This window comes from Taudactylus pleione, unplaced genomic scaffold (assembly GCF_031769625.1).
Source record: "Taudactylus pleione unplaced genomic scaffold, aTauple2 ptg000332l, whole genome shotgun sequence".
In the NCBI taxonomy this organism is placed as follows: Eukaryota; Metazoa; Chordata; class Amphibia; order Anura; family Myobatrachidae; genus Taudactylus; species Taudactylus pleione.
In genome coordinates, this window is record NW_028284733.1 from 3,872,909 (window position 1) to 3,888,890 (window position 15,982).

The window sequence follows — 15,982 nt, forward strand, 5'->3', positions numbered from 1 at the left end:
TGAGGCAGCAGCCCCTTGATAAATGACACAGGGCGCAACCCTGCGTAGCTATGTTGCTGATAAGTGTGGCTAATGCACACACACACACACACTTAAAAAAATATACTTTTATTGATTTGTTTTTGTTTTGTTTATACACTGGGGGGGAGAGCACGCCTGAACGAGGCAGCAGCCCATTGATAAATGACACAGGCGGCACCCTTGTACAGCTACGTTGCTGATAAGTGTGGCTAAAGCGTACGCACACAGAAAAAAAACTTAATTTTTTTCACACTGCAGGTGAAGAGCACCCCTGATGGACAGAGCACCCCCTGGACAACACAGCCAGCCAGCCCATATAGACAACAGCCAGCCCCTATGGACAGGACAACAGCCAGCCAGTCCCTATGGATAACAGCTAGCCCCTATGGACATTAGCAGCCAGCCACTGACAAGTGACAACAGTAGCCAGCCCCTATACACAGCACAGGGATCCCAGCCCTCCTCTTCCTCTTCACTTTCCACAGCGGGAATGAAAATGGCGGCGATCGCTGGGAACTTTTATACATTCCAAAACCCACGAGAATCCAACAGCGGCATGATGACATTTTGCCTCGTTTTGAGATCCGACTCAGGCGGGAAAACTTGAGCCGACTCGGATCTTGGCTCAGATCGCTAGGTCCGAGTGGGTTCGTATCTCTGATATCCGAACCCACTCATCTCTATTTTCAGTGCACCGTTCACACTGCAGGAGACCTAGGGCCTGATTCAGACCACTCGCTAGGATGCATTCGCTCGCAGCTGGCCAATTTTTTCGCATTCTGTGCATGCGTGAACCAGTGCGAGAGATCGGAAACCGTTTGCTCACTGTGCTTGGACTGCCCAGCAGTGTGAGTGGCAGGAGAAGCCGTTTGTGGGTGATAACTGTGGCTGGCCATTAACAATGGGGGAGTGGAGGTGCGAACGCAGGCATGCCTAAGCGACTTAACACCGTTTCCGAGGTGAGCATAATTAACAGGCAGCGTCATAGTACACGTTACTTGGTTGTATTTCACACTGAAGTAATCGCAGTGCTTGCGGTAGGGTATAGTCAACCACAAGCGCTGCATTCGCTTCCAATGGTCCTCGATGTACCGATGGTTTCATACTCTTCCTGGAGCAGAGGTGCGCAAGTGGGCATCTTAAGACAAGCTGGTGGGCATCTGCATACTCAAAGCGATCGCACGCCAAGACATAGTGGGCGTGCTTATGCCTTGCCGTGCGATCGCCTGCCTTGCTGGGCGTGTGCCAGATTTGCATACACTAGGTGCGAGTATTCGCATCTAGCGAGCGTGTCTGAACGAGCCACTAGGTCGGTCCCAGAAATAACCCTGATGCATCGCAGCGGCACGGACTTGGGACATCCATCACACATAGCCGCAAGCCCCGGCAATATCCTAGGACGAAAGGCTATGTCTGAAAAAGGTATAAGTCTTCTGAGAAGTTGGGAGTAGAACTGAGGGCCTGACCACCCACAGCTACAGCGAGTGGCCATGATGATGGTCGTGATGGTCAAGACCATCGCAACCATCGGGCTTGCGACCAGACCCTTGTGGTAGGGTCTTGTGGCCGCAAGCCCCAGAGAGATTTTGGCTCTAACAGAGCCGAAATCTCTCCACTGACATCACTCGCCACTCCCCCGTCCCACCCACCAAAGGGGGCGAGCTGTCACTCAACATCGACAGCTCGCCACCTTTGGTGCGAGACCCGGAGCGGCGGAGTGCCCGTCACTATCCGGGTCTCACGCATGCGCACGTCGGAGCCGGCTCCGTTGTGCGCATGCGCACTGGCCCACCATAGACCCGGTTGCGAGCGCTTGCGACCGGGTCTGAATCAGGCCCTAAGATCATGGGATATATTTGTACTGAAATGAGAAACTAATGTACTTAGCAGAGCAGTTTTAAAAATTCCCCTCGTCTCTACTTAAATTTCTCTGTATCTTTTATTGTACCAATTAAAACACGTAACACAGAGGAGATATAAAAAAAAGTTTATAACATGTTTGTATGGGCTGTTCCTGATAGCTATGGTTTTATTTGTGCAAGTACTCACAATAACATTTTATTACATATCAAAATTACAAAACATTATGCCCAGCATACCTCTTGGGAACATTTACTAAAGGCAGTCTGTCACCTTGCACCGTCTATTTAGTCACCTATGTGTAGATAAATCAGCTTGGTGAGGTTTATTCATAGCCATTGTCAGGTCAGGGGTGTTGAGACAAGAGGGTCTGGGAGCGGGTACTAATTACCCGGGCCCAGGCTTGTTGCAGCAGCAGTCTCTTCTTCTCTGACTGTGGCCCTGATTCAGAGCCGGTCACTATTTGCGGTCGTTCGTTCAAAAAAAAGGGGTGGTTATTCAAATGAACCGTTCGCTCATTGCGGTCTGTTCACGCCTCTATGTCTGAACGAGCGAACAAAACGTGCGGACGTTTATTTGAAAAATACGCCCCCTGGCCGCTCGCACCATACGTCATGTCCGCTATTTATTAGATTAATCGAGTACATTGAACAGCGTATGAACTGCTCGCTATTCTTGTGGCTGGTTTTTCCTACCGCTATATTGCGAGCAGTTCTGACTATAAAATAACCCAGTGACATGGTCAATGACGCTGCTGTATTAATTATGCACTCCCTTAAAACGCCCGTTTTGACCTTTAAGCACGCCTGCGTTTGGATCTCCACTACCCGTTTTCAAGCACCTTCCCCTGTTACCACCCACATACGCCTCCTCCTGTCACTCAAAGTAGCAGGCATTCGCTATTTAGCGAACAAACGATTTTCGGCCGCACTGACTGGTTCGCGCATGCGTAGTATAAACCGTATGCATGCGCAGATGTGCGAACATCGCTCGGAACGAGCGTACTGCCGCTTACGAGCGGCTCTGAATCAGGGCCTGTGATCACACCCCCCTGAATTTGTACCTGGCTGAGGGGCTTACAGCGCCCTGCAAATATTTTTTTATCTTTTTATTTTCTAAGGGCTTATGCCCCCGCCCCGTGGCTCTCTACGGCCATTGTTTAAATAGCAGTGCTGCAATATAATACTGCCTCAACATTGCTTCTTTCTGTCTATTTCGTGAAAATCTGCTGTTTTTTTAAGTTACGTTGTGCGAAATGGGTGGAATTATCTGACGCTGCTGTATTACAACATGCCAAGAAGCTGAGACAAAGGATAAGATGTCCTGCGGTCCACTTACGTCTTCCTGCTCTTTTTCTGGTGACTAGTGTACTAAACGGGCCTGGTTCGTTATGGATTGCAACTGCGATAACGCACGCAGGCCCGCTGCGAAAATATGCTAATGTCTGCAATCACTATGCCATCGCAGCCCATCATAAATACGCCCACTTCCCCTAACTCACATCCGTAATACCTTGCAAGTCTGCAAAACCATCAGTAACATCGCGTAACATCGGAGCCTCACGCACAATTACACATGGTCTGACCTTACTCAGGAATTGCTAACCTTCCGGCACGCAGTGAGAGATCAGGCTGCGTATGGCATCGCATTGGCTAAATTATGCACGCCCCTGTAATGGCGTTCAAACACACTGACACGCCTGCATTTCGATGACCCCTCCCGCCCGCCCGCCCTGTCAACATCGCCAAATGCTCACTTCCTGTCAATCACTCCGTGGTGGGTCTGCGTGGTGTCTGCGATTGCAGTGATGTCTTTATGCACGCGCATTGCGATACATATGTATGTGCAGTATGAAGCAATCGCGCTTCTGCGTGCGTAATCGCAATTGTGATCCGTAATGGTTCAGGGCTAAAGTACAGTATAATAAATCCATTTCTAGAGGCAACTATAGAAATTCCAGGCAAGTCTGTTTACCAGTATTAAAGACTCCCTGATTCTGAGTTGGGACTAAAGCAAAACGCGCAAATAACTTTGCACCCGGACAACCCACGCTGCACTGCAAGGGGTGCAAATACATTTATTATTTTTGCATGCATAGTAAACACTGGCTGCCTTTGCGTGTAGTCCACAGGTTGTGGTTTATTAGATCGACATTATAAAGGGGTTGACAGTCAATAAGTAAACAGGGACAAAAGGTCAACACACAAGGTCAACATGGCTGAACAGGTCGACACAAAAATGGTCAACATGTTTTTTGTTTTTGTTTTCGAACACTAATCTTCACCCTAATGCTCCCCTTGGTGCCTAACTCTAACCATCCCTCATAGAACCGTTCCCTATCCGTCGTGGTAAGTGCCCTAACCTTAGCCATTTCTTCTAGCGCCTAACCCTATGGTAAGTGCCTAACCCTAAAAAAAAAAAAAAAAAAAAAAAAAAAAACATGTGTTGACCTATTGACTGTCGACCATCTGGTGTTGACCTATTGCTTGTCGACTTTTTTACTGTCAACCTTTCATCCGGAAGCTTAGCCCACAAATGCTGGACAGCTATACTGCAATTTAGATTTGAGTTTGAAAATACATCTCCCACATGTAAATCTCTGCACATTAAATCTGCCCCACTTACAGTCCAGCTTGGTTAGGAGGGGACCCATGTGCAATCTCTGTCCAGGGCCCCTCCTCTCTTTCCGGCGGCCAGCAGCGCAATAAGGGGTCTATTTACTGAGCTGTGTTAGGGGATAAAGTGAACGGTGATAAGGTACCAGCCAATTAGCTCCTATCTGCCATGTCACAGGCTGTGTTTGAAAAATGACAGTTAGGAGCTGATTGGCTGGTACCTAATCACCGTTCACTTATCTTCTAACACAGCTTAGTAAATAGACCCCTTAGTGCAGCACAGTGCTGCAGCCGTAGACTCTGGGCTCTGAAGATGTTGTCAGCTTTCAGGGCCAAGTTCCGAAAAGATAAGCTTTTTGGAGCTTGATACATAAGGGTAGACAGCAGTCCTAGTGAGAATAATAATCAGAACTTGACAGCAGTGGCGGCTCCAGAGTCCAAAATTCAAATAGGGGAGATACACCAACTGCCACTCCAAACGCTGCAAAACATCACCAATACTCAATGGCAGTTGGTGTGGTTCCCCTATTTGAATTTTGAACAGCTCTGAAGCCCCTTCTCTCTGGAGCCGCTACGGCTTTACCATATTGATCTATTGATCTATTGATTTATCCAGAGTGGAGCTTATTGGATTTATTCTGTGCACACTCACAGGTGGAGAACGGGAGACTCAGGAAGAAAGGCACACTGGTGACTGGGATAATGCTAGCAGGGCCGGTTCTAGATATTGTGGAGCTCAGGGCGAAAGTTCCCAGTTGCGTCCCCCCCCACCCCCAAATAAAGAAATAACTTTTTTTTAGATGGTGTTCCCCTGCGCGCGTGCTTCCGGAGAAGGGGGCATGTCCTTGCGGAATTAATCACACTGTGGGGCGTTTCCAGCACTTACGGAGGTGCTGGGCTTCCCCCAAGCTCTCCCCTCATGGCGAATAATTACCATGCGCAGTAAAGCGCCTTACACACTATGTCTAACACAGTAATGCTCTTTATAACACATTATGCCACATGAAGTAATGCCCTTTATAACACATTATGCGACACACAGTAATGGCCTTTATAACACATTATGCCACATGCAGTAATGCCCTGTATAACACATTATGCCACATGCAGTAATAACCTGTACAACACATTATGCCACATGCAGTAATGGCCTTTATAACACATTATGCCACATGCAGTAATAACCTGTACAACACATTATGCCACATGCAGTAATGGCCTTTATAACACATTATGCCACATGCAGTAATGCCCTGTATAACACATTATGCCACATGCAGTAATAACCTGTACAACACATTATGCCACATGCAGTAATAACCTGTACAACACATTATGCCACATGCAGTAATAACCTGTGCAACACATTATACCACATGCAGTAATGGCCTTTATAACACATTATGCCACATGTAATAACTTGTATAACACATTATTCCACATGCAGCAATGCCCTTTATAACACATTATACCACATGCAGTAATGGCCTTTATAACACATTATGCCACATGTAATAACTTGTATAACACATTATTCCACATGCAGTAATGCCCTTTATAACACATTATGCCACATGCAGTAATGGCCTTTATAACACATTATGCCACATGTAATAACTTGTATAACACATTATTCCACATGCAGTAATGCCCTTTATAACACATTATACCACATGCAGTAATGCCCTGTATAATACATTATGCCACACGCAGTAATGCCCTGTATAACACATTATGCCACACGCAGTAATGCACTGTATAACACATTATGCTATATGCAGTAATAACCTCTACAACACATTATGCCACATGCAGTAATGCCCTGTATAACACATTATGCTACTGTATACGCAGTAATAACCTGTATTACACATTATGCCACATGCAGTAATGCCCTGTATAATACATTATGACACACACAGTAATTCCCTTTATAATACATTATCCCCAATTCAAATTACGCCACACGGTAGTCCCTTATTCATGTTATGACACACAGTGGTACCCCTTTTACACAATGCCCAAATTACTGCCCCTTATATACAAGGCCCACAGTAGTAGTGCCTCTAATACAATGCCCACAGTAGTAGTGCCCATTTTACAATGCCCACAGCAGTGGTGCCCCTTACACAATGGCCCTGGTAGTGGTGCCCCCCATGCAGTGCCCCTATTAATAGTGCCCGCAGTGGTAATGCCCCCATTAGTAGTGCCCACAGTGGTAATGCCCCCATTGGTAATGCCCCCTATAGTAATGCCGCGGAAGTAGTGTCCCCATTAGTAATGTCCCCAGTGGCGTAACTAGGGCAGGGCGAGCGGGGCACGTTCCATGGGCGCCGTGGGACCGGCGGCGCAGGGTGTGTGTGTGTGTGTGCCGCCGGCCACGGTATCGGCCCACCCTAGTTAGCCAGTGTAGTGCCGACCGCAGTGAGTGCAGTCAGCGCTACACATTTAGACAGGACCGGCGCTAGGCTTCCCAGCACCGGTCCTGTGTTGCACAGCTGAGCCCCTTCCCTCCCTCTGAGCGCTTGCCCAATAGTGCCAGGAGGAGGGTGGCAGGCGGGCTCATGCTGTGCATAACACACACGTCGCCGCCAGCACTGGCGGCGATGTGTGTGTTAATCAACAGCCAATGAGAGTCAGACAGACTCTCATTGGCTGCTGCACACACATCTCTGCCAGCACTGGTGGCGATTTGTGTGTTAAACAGCAGCCAATGAGAGTCACATAGACTCTCATTGACTGCTGCAGCCGCAGCACCCACTGCAAGAGCTGGCTCCCTTCCGGCTCCTGCAGTGGGTAATGGGAGAGACATCATGACATCTCTCCCATAATGCAGAGCACGCCAGCCCAGGAGGACTGATGTGCGGACAGCGGCGGGAGCCGGAGCATGGATTCAGGTAAGTATTTTATTTAATGTTAGTGTGTATTTGTCGGGGGGGGAAACGGCACTTATACTGGGAGCACTGCATCGGGGGGGGTACTATTACTAAGGAGGGGCCTACTACTGGTGGCACTGCATTGGGGGGGTACTATTATTAATGGAGGGACTACTACTGGTGGCACTGCTTCGAGGGGGGCTATTACTAAGGAGGGGACTACTACTGGGGGCACTGCTTTGGGGGGGACCACTACTGGGGGGATTCTCCTGGGGGCACTGCAAAGTGGGGGACCACTATTGGGGACTACTACAGGGGGCACTGCATCAAGGGGGACTCCTACTGGGGGCACTATATAAAGGGCACTGTATAGGGGGGACTACTACTGGGGATACTACATTGGGGGGGACCACTACTGGGGGCACTGCATCAAGGGGGACTATTACTGGGGCACTATATAAAGGGCACAGTATAGGGAAGACTACTACTGGGGGTACTGCATCAAGGGGGACTCCTACTGGGGCACTTTATAATGAGCTTACTACTGGGGGCACTGCACAGGGGGGACCACTACAGAGGGCACTGAAAAGGGAGAACCACTACAGGAGGCACTGCATAGGTGGGGTAACTACTGGGGGCACTGCATAGGGGGGTAACTACTGGGGGCCTGCATAAGGGGGGCAACTACTGGGGGCACTGTATAAGAGGCACTGTATAAGGGGCACTATTGGGGGCCTGCATAAGGGGGATCACTCCTGGGGGCACTGTATAAGGGGAACTTATGGCAGGCTGCATAAGGGGGACTACTACAGGGGGAACTGTGTAAGAGGCACTACTGGGGGCCTGCATAAGAGGGACCACTACTGGGGGCATTGTATACTGGGGGTACTATAATAGGGGCCTGATTAAGGATGACCACTACTAGGGGCACTGCATAGGGGGGACTGTATAAGGGGCACTGCATTAAGGTGCAAATGGAAAGAAATGGTCCCAGTGACAAGAAAGGGGTGTCATGTTGACACGCCCCATTTTCAGTGGCCACACCCTTTGTGACCATGCCCATTTTTCAGCATGCGCGCGCCTGCGGCGCACACACATAGTTGGGGGGGCTCCATTTTAAAATTTTCCCTGGGCTCCAAATACACTAGTTATGCCACTGAATGTCCCCTATAGTAGTACCCCAAGTAAAAGTGCCTCAGTTGTAGTGCCCCCATTGGTAATGTCCCCTATAGTAGTGCCCCCATTGGTAATGCTCCCAGTGGTAATGCCCCCTAATAGTGCCCCCAGTAATAATGCCCCCTATAGCAAACCCCCCAGTAGTAATGCCCCCTTTAGAAGTGATGCCCCCTATAGTAGTGCCCACAGTAGTAATACCCTCATTAGTATGGCCCCCAGTAATAATGACCCAATTAGTAGTGCCCCCAGTAGTAATGCGCCCATTAGAAGTGCCCCCAGTAGTAATGCCCCCTATCGAAGTGCCCCCAATAGTCACCTATAGTAATCCCCCCAGTAATAGTAATGCCCCCATTAGTAATGTCCCTTATAGTCTTGCCCCCAGTAGTAATGCCCCCTATAGTCGTGCCCCCTATAGTAATGCCTCCATTACTAGTGCTTCTAAAAAAAATACAATTAAAATACAAACACAATACTTACCTTAAGCCCCGCTCCTGCGTCCACTGCCGTCCTGTCGAAACCCTCCATGGATCTATGGAAGAGACGTCATGACATCCCTCCCATAGTGCTCTCTGTGGGAGCCAGAAGCCGAAGCTCAGGAGTGAGCTCCAGCTTTCGTCTGCCACTGCGGGGAGGGAGCCGGGTGCCCCCGCTGGTAACAAATCTCAGCGGGCGCCCGGCAAATGGAACCTCCCTGCGGGGACTAGCGGGGAGCGGCGCAGCTTTTTTTTTCTGGGGACCTTCTTTTTTTTTCCTGGGAACTCAATGGCGCCCGCTAGAGACCAGCGCTCCAGGTGACAGCCCTGTTAGCCCGCCCCTAGAGCCGTCACTGAAAGCTAGTGGGAGAGAATGAGGGAGGAGAGCCCTGCCTGTGACAGTTTACAGTCTAAAGCCGAGTACATACTAGACGATATGGCATCCATTCCCGCTGATTGGGCCGACATATCGGGCACATCGTCTAATGTGTACCCACTATTCGCGCTTCCGTGGGTCATTCGTCAGGGTTGATGGAGTGACCTAGCTGCCGACGCCACCAAGGTCAATGGTCCTGGTGAATGATACTGTATATCGGGCGGTCCTTCACTGGATCGCGCAGTGTGTACCATCCGCCCAATATATTGTTCATCAGCACCATCAGAAGTCGCATCGGCTTGTTGCTTTGTGTGTACCCAGCCTAAGGGGTAGATTTAATAAAGCTTCTAAAAATTAATTTTCTTGTCATTTTAGAGGCTTAAGTAAATCTACCCCTAAGAATTACAGGCTAACATGTTACATTATAAATTTTCATAAATCAAAATGATTTATTAATGATATTTATATAGTAGTAGCGTATTCTATTGTGCTTAACAAATGAAAATAACTACAATTTAAAAGTTTGAATATGTCAATTATATCTTAAAACAAATGTATCTTTTACTTTTTGAAACGTCCATTTATTTAAACCATTTTATGTACAAAGAGCAACAGGGTGGGGTAGGACTTTGGGTGCCAGTCTCCTCCCCTAAAGGGCACTTACATTACACGAGACGGACGAAATGAGGCTGATTTCTACAAACTAGTCTCTGATATTGTTCTATATATTGAAGGATATTGCCACATACGTATATTATATTACAGGCCAGTTAGAGTGTCTGCCCCAAACAGCTTTTTATTTGAACAGTTTTATTTCCTGATATTTACAATGGGTGGATTTCTCGTCATCACGTTTATTGCCCATCTGGTTATTGTATAAATACTCTTATGATTTATTATCAGCTTAGAGCATACAGTACACCATCGTATCCCAGTTGAGGAACAGTACCAGGATGTTGTATCTCGTGGGCATTGCCTGTATACTTTCAGCTCTTGCAACAACAGGTATGTGTTATGACGAGCCCAGGTTTTCTGATATTATATAAAAGCAAAGAGGATACATTTAGTAAAAGCATTTTATCATGTACATACAATAAGCATTATTTCCAAATCAAGGTCCAGCACTCACATGGTGTGTTGCAATAAATGGGCAGTGCCCTCCAAATGTGGGAACATTCAATTATGGAAAAGATAGGTGGCACTCTGGGGTCTTCGATATAATACAAGTATATTCTTTTGTAACATAATGCAGTAGTACTAACTTTTCAGGGCATATATACTGTATATATAGATACAGTATGTCTATATCTATATCTATCTATCTATATATATATACAATATACATATATATATATATATATATATATACAGTATATATATATATATATATATATATATATATATATATATATATATATATATATATATATATATGGATAACATTTAGGAGGCAGTGCCAATCAAATATATATCCCAACTATACAAGCAGAACTTAGTGTGAACAATCGTTATATTCTCAACCGCACTCTCCAAACTTATGGGTGTCAGCTAGACCAATAATATTAAAGGATTTGGCTATGTGCTAAAGAATAGAGCTAGTCAGTGAAATAGGTTTGCAGTGACTGGCGTGTTGTGTTATTTGTAGCTCTATAAAACCATTTGATTACCATGTGTATGTGAATATTCAAATGCAATAAAGTGCAATGTGTAACAAAACGCTTGATCAGGTATAAATAAATATAATTTCCACCACAATAATTTAAGATTAAAAATATATAAGGAAATGTATCCATACATACAATAAAAACACACAATAACACTAGATTAACCCCTACTGGGTGTCCACCCGATGACCATATATACAGAATAAATGTGAAAAAGGGCAAAGTACAGTGCATTTTCACATGACAATCACTATCACAAAAATAGCTGATATAATGGGTAAACAACTACATATAGCATCATCAACATATACCAAGAGTAAGATAAAATCATCCAATTTTTTAAGTTGATAATCAATACACTTTTTTTTAAAAACAGATATATAAAAAATTTAATAAAAAGGTTCAATTCAAAGCAGCATCCATATATAATAAATAGAAGACATACATAAAGAAATTCCTAAGAGTGCTATGTGCAATCAAAGTAAGACAGTTTGTGCTAGCAGGTTGCTTGAATGTGAAAGTCTGTCCTCTAAATGTTTAAATAAGGTATTCTCCTTTTGAACTGTGTGACATTAGACCATGAGGGTGCCTGTGGATATACCCTCAACTAGAAAATCACCCAATAGAAGGCCAAAAAGGCCAATTAAGATAGATACCAAATGTTTATTTTTAATAAAAACATTGATTCAACTTTTAAAAGTTCTGGTTCACAGTATATATATATATAAAGTAGGGGTGAGCGGGTTCGGATTTCTGAAATCCGAACCCCCCCGAGCCCCCCCGATCCGAGTCCGATCCGAATCAGGCTCGACTTTTCCCACCTGACTCGGATCTGAAATCGAGGCAAAACGTCATCATCCCGCCTTCCGAGTCTCGCGGGTTTTGGATCCTATATAAGGTACCCACATCGGCGCCATTTTCTCACTCGGCTGTGGACAGTGAAGAGGGAGGGTGGGAGTTAGGGCTGTGTAGTGTAGTGTAGTGTAGTGTAGTGTAGTGCTGCTGTTGTCCACTACTTCAAAGTCCATAGGGGCTGGCTGTGTTGTGCTGTGCTGCTGTTGTTAATAGGGGCTGTGTCCACTACTTCAAAGTCCATAGGGGCTGGCTGGACTGTGTTGTGCAGTCAGTTCTCCATAGGGGCTGTGTCCACTCCGAAGTCCTGTGCAGTGTCCCAGTCCTAAAGGAGTGCTGCAGTGTTGTCCAGGGGGTGCTCTGTCCATCAGGGGTGCTCCCCCCAAGTGCTAAAAAAATAATATATTTTCTGTGTTTGTGAATTGTGTGCGCAGTAGCCGCACGTGCATCAACAAAGTAGTGCCAAGCGTGCGCCTGTGTCATAAGTAAAGGGCCGGCTGGCTTGACCGTTAAGGGTGCTGTAACCCCCGAAAGTACACTCCAGTCCAAACCAAAAAAAAAATTATTTTCTGTGTTTGTGAATTGTGTGCGCAGTAGCCGCACGTGCATCAACAAAGTAGTGCCAAGCGTGCGCCTGTGTCATAAGTAAAGGGCCGGCTGGCTTGACCGTTAAGGGTGCTGTAACCCCCGAAAGTACACTCCAGTCCAAACCAAAAAAAAAATTATTTTCTGTGTTTGTGAATTGTGTGCGCAGTAGCCGCACGTGCATCAACAAAGTAGTGCCAAGCGTGCGCCTGTGTCATAAGTAAAGGGCCGGCTGGCTTGACCGTTAAGGGTGCTGTAACCCCCGAAAGTACACTCCAGTCCAAACCAAAAAAAAAATTATTTTCTGTGTTTGTGAATTGTGTGCGCAGTAGCCGCACGTGCATCAACAAAGTAGTGCCAAGCGTGCGCCTGTGTCATAAGTAAAGGGCCGGCTGGCTTGACCGTTAAGGGTGCTGTAACCCCCGAAAGTACACTCCAGTCCAAACCAAAAAAAAAATTATTTTCTGTGTTTGTGAATTGTGTGCGCAGTAGCCGCACGTGCATCAACAAAGTAGTGCCAAGCGTGCGCCTGTGTCATAAGTAAAGGGCTGGCTGGCTTGACCGTTAAAGGGTGCTGTAACCCCCGAAAGTACACTCCAGTCCAAACCACAAAAAAATTATTTTCTGTGTTTGTGAATTGTGTGCGCAGTAGCCGCACGTGCATCAACAAAGTAGTGCCAAGCGTGCGCCTGTGTCATAAGTAAAGGGCCGGCTGGCTTGACCGTTAAAGGGTGCTGTAACCCACAAAGTACACTCCAGTCCAAACCAAAAAAAAAATTATTTTCTGTGTTTAGCCGCACGTATATATCAAATCGATATAACATAAATGGAGGAACCAAACTTTCTCCGATAAAAATAAAATAGAGAAAGATCAAGAACCACTTCCTCCTAGTGCTGAAGCTGCTGCCACTAGTCATGACATAGACGATAACATGCCATCAACGTCGTCTGCCAAGGCCGATGCCCAATGTCATAGTAGAGGGCACATACAATCCCAAATGGCAAAGTTCAGGAAAATGACCTTGAAAAAGACATTTAAATCAGCTGAAGAGAAACGTAAACTTGCCAATATGCCATTTACGACACGGAGTGGCAAGGAACGGCTAAGGTCGATCCCTAGTATGTTCATGACTAGTGGTTCAGCTTCACATGACGATGGAAGCCCTCCTCCCACTAAAAAAATCAAAAGAGTTAAGCTGGCAAAAGCACAGCGAAGAACTGTGCTTTCTAAGAAGATATCACAAATCCCCAAGGAGAGTCCAAGTGTGGTGGTGGTTGCGATGCCTGACCTTCCCAGCACTGGCCGGGAAGAGGTGGCTCTTTCCACCATTTGCACGCCCCCTGCAAGTGCTGAAAGGAGCACCCACAGTCCACTTGCTGATATGCAAATTGAAGATGTCACTGTTGAAGTACAACAGGATGAGGATACTGGTGTAGCTGGCGCTGAGGAGGAAGTTGGCGAGGAGGATTCTGATGGTGATGTGGTTTGTTTAAATCAGGCTCCGGGGGAGACAGTTGTTGTCCGTGGGATGAAAAAGCCCATCACGGTCATGCCTGGGCAGAAGACCAAACATTCCACCTCTTTGGTCTGGCAATATTTCTATCCAAATCCGGACAACAACTGTCTTGCCATATGTACCATATGTAAAGGTGAAATAAGTAGGGGTAGGGACGTCAACCACCTAGGAACATCCTCCCTTATACGGCACCTGCAGCGCGTTCATAAAAAGTTACTGTCAAGTTCAGAAACTTTGGCTAAGACCGTAAGCAGTCCAGGGACACCTAAATCCCGTTGTCCTGTTGTATCCAAGCGCCTGCAAACCACACCGTCAACTCCCTCCTCGTCAATTTCCTCCTTAGTCAGGATCGGAAGTAGTCCTGCAGGCCATGTCACTGGCATGACTGACTCTCCTATCCGGGATTCCTCTGGAGGATCCTGCATTGCTACGCCTACTGCTGCCGCTGCTGCTGTTGCTGCTGCTGGGAGTCGTTCATCATCCCAGAGAGGAAGTAGGAACACCACTACTTTTACTAAACAATTGACCCTCCAACAGTCCTTAGCGAGGAGGATGAAGTACGACAGCAGTCATCCTGAAGCAAAACGTATAACTGAGGCCTTGACTGCTATGTTGGTGTTAGACGTGCGTCCGGTATCCACCATTAGTGCAGTGGGATTTAGACAATTGATGGAGGTAGTGTGTCCCCGGTTCCAAATCCCGTCTAGATTCCACTTCACTAGGCAGGCGATACCGAGACTGTACAGAAACGTCAGAAAAAGTGTCCTCAGTGTCCTGAAAAATGCCGTTGTACACAATGTCCACTTAACCACGGACATGTGGACAAGTGGAACAGGGCAGACTAAGGACTATATGACTGTGACAGCCCACTGGGTAGATGTATCACCTTATGCAGCAACAGCAGCAGCGTCACCAGTAGCAGCATCTCAGAAATGCCAGCTCGTTACAAGGCAGGCTACGCTGTGTATCACCGGTTTCAGTAAGAGGCACACCGCCGACAACCTCTTAGAGAAACTGAGGGAAATCATCGCCCAGTGGCTTACCCCACTTAGACTCTCCTGGGGATTTGTGATATCTGACAACGCCACCAATATTGTGCGGGCATTACATCTGGGCAAATTCCAGCACGTCCCATGTTTTGCTCACACAATAAATTTGGTGGTGCAGAATTTTCTGAAAAGCGACAGGGGCGTGCAGGAGACGCTTTGGGTGGCCCGAAAAATTTCTGCCCACTTTCGCCATTCAGCGACTGCGTGCCGAAGACTGGAGCGCCAGCAAACACTCTTGAACCTGCCCCGCCATCACCTGAAGCAAGAGGTTGTGACGCGGTGGAACTCAACCCTCTATATGCTTCAGAGGATGGAGGAGCAGCAAAAGGCCATACAAGCCTATACATCCACCTATGACATAGGCAAAGGAGGGGGTATGCACCTGACTCAAGCGCAGTGGAGAATGATTTCCGTGTTGTGCAAGGTTCTCCAGCCCTTCGAACTTGCCACACGTGAAGTCAGTTCAGACACTGCCAGCTTGAGTCAGGTCATTCCCCTCATCAGGCTTTTGCAGAAGCAGCTGGAGAAAGTGAAGGAGGAGCTAAGACGGAGCGATTCCGCTCGGCATGTGGGACTTGTGGATGAAGCCCTTCATTCGCTTTGCCAGGATTCCAGGGTGGTCAATCTGTTGAAATCAGACCACTACGTTTTGGCCACCGTGCTCGATCCTAGGTTTAAAGCCTATGTGGTGTCTCTCTTTCCGGCCGACACAAGCCTGCAGAGGTGCAAAGACCTGCTGGTGAACACACTGTCAGCTGAAGCGGAACGTGACACGTCAACGGCTCCTTCTTCATTTTCTCCTGCAACTGGGGCTGCCAGGAAAAAACTTAGGTATCCTAAGCAACCCGCTGGCGGTGATGCAGGGCAGGCAGGACCAAGTTTGGACATCTGGTCCGGACTGAAGGACCTGGCAACAAT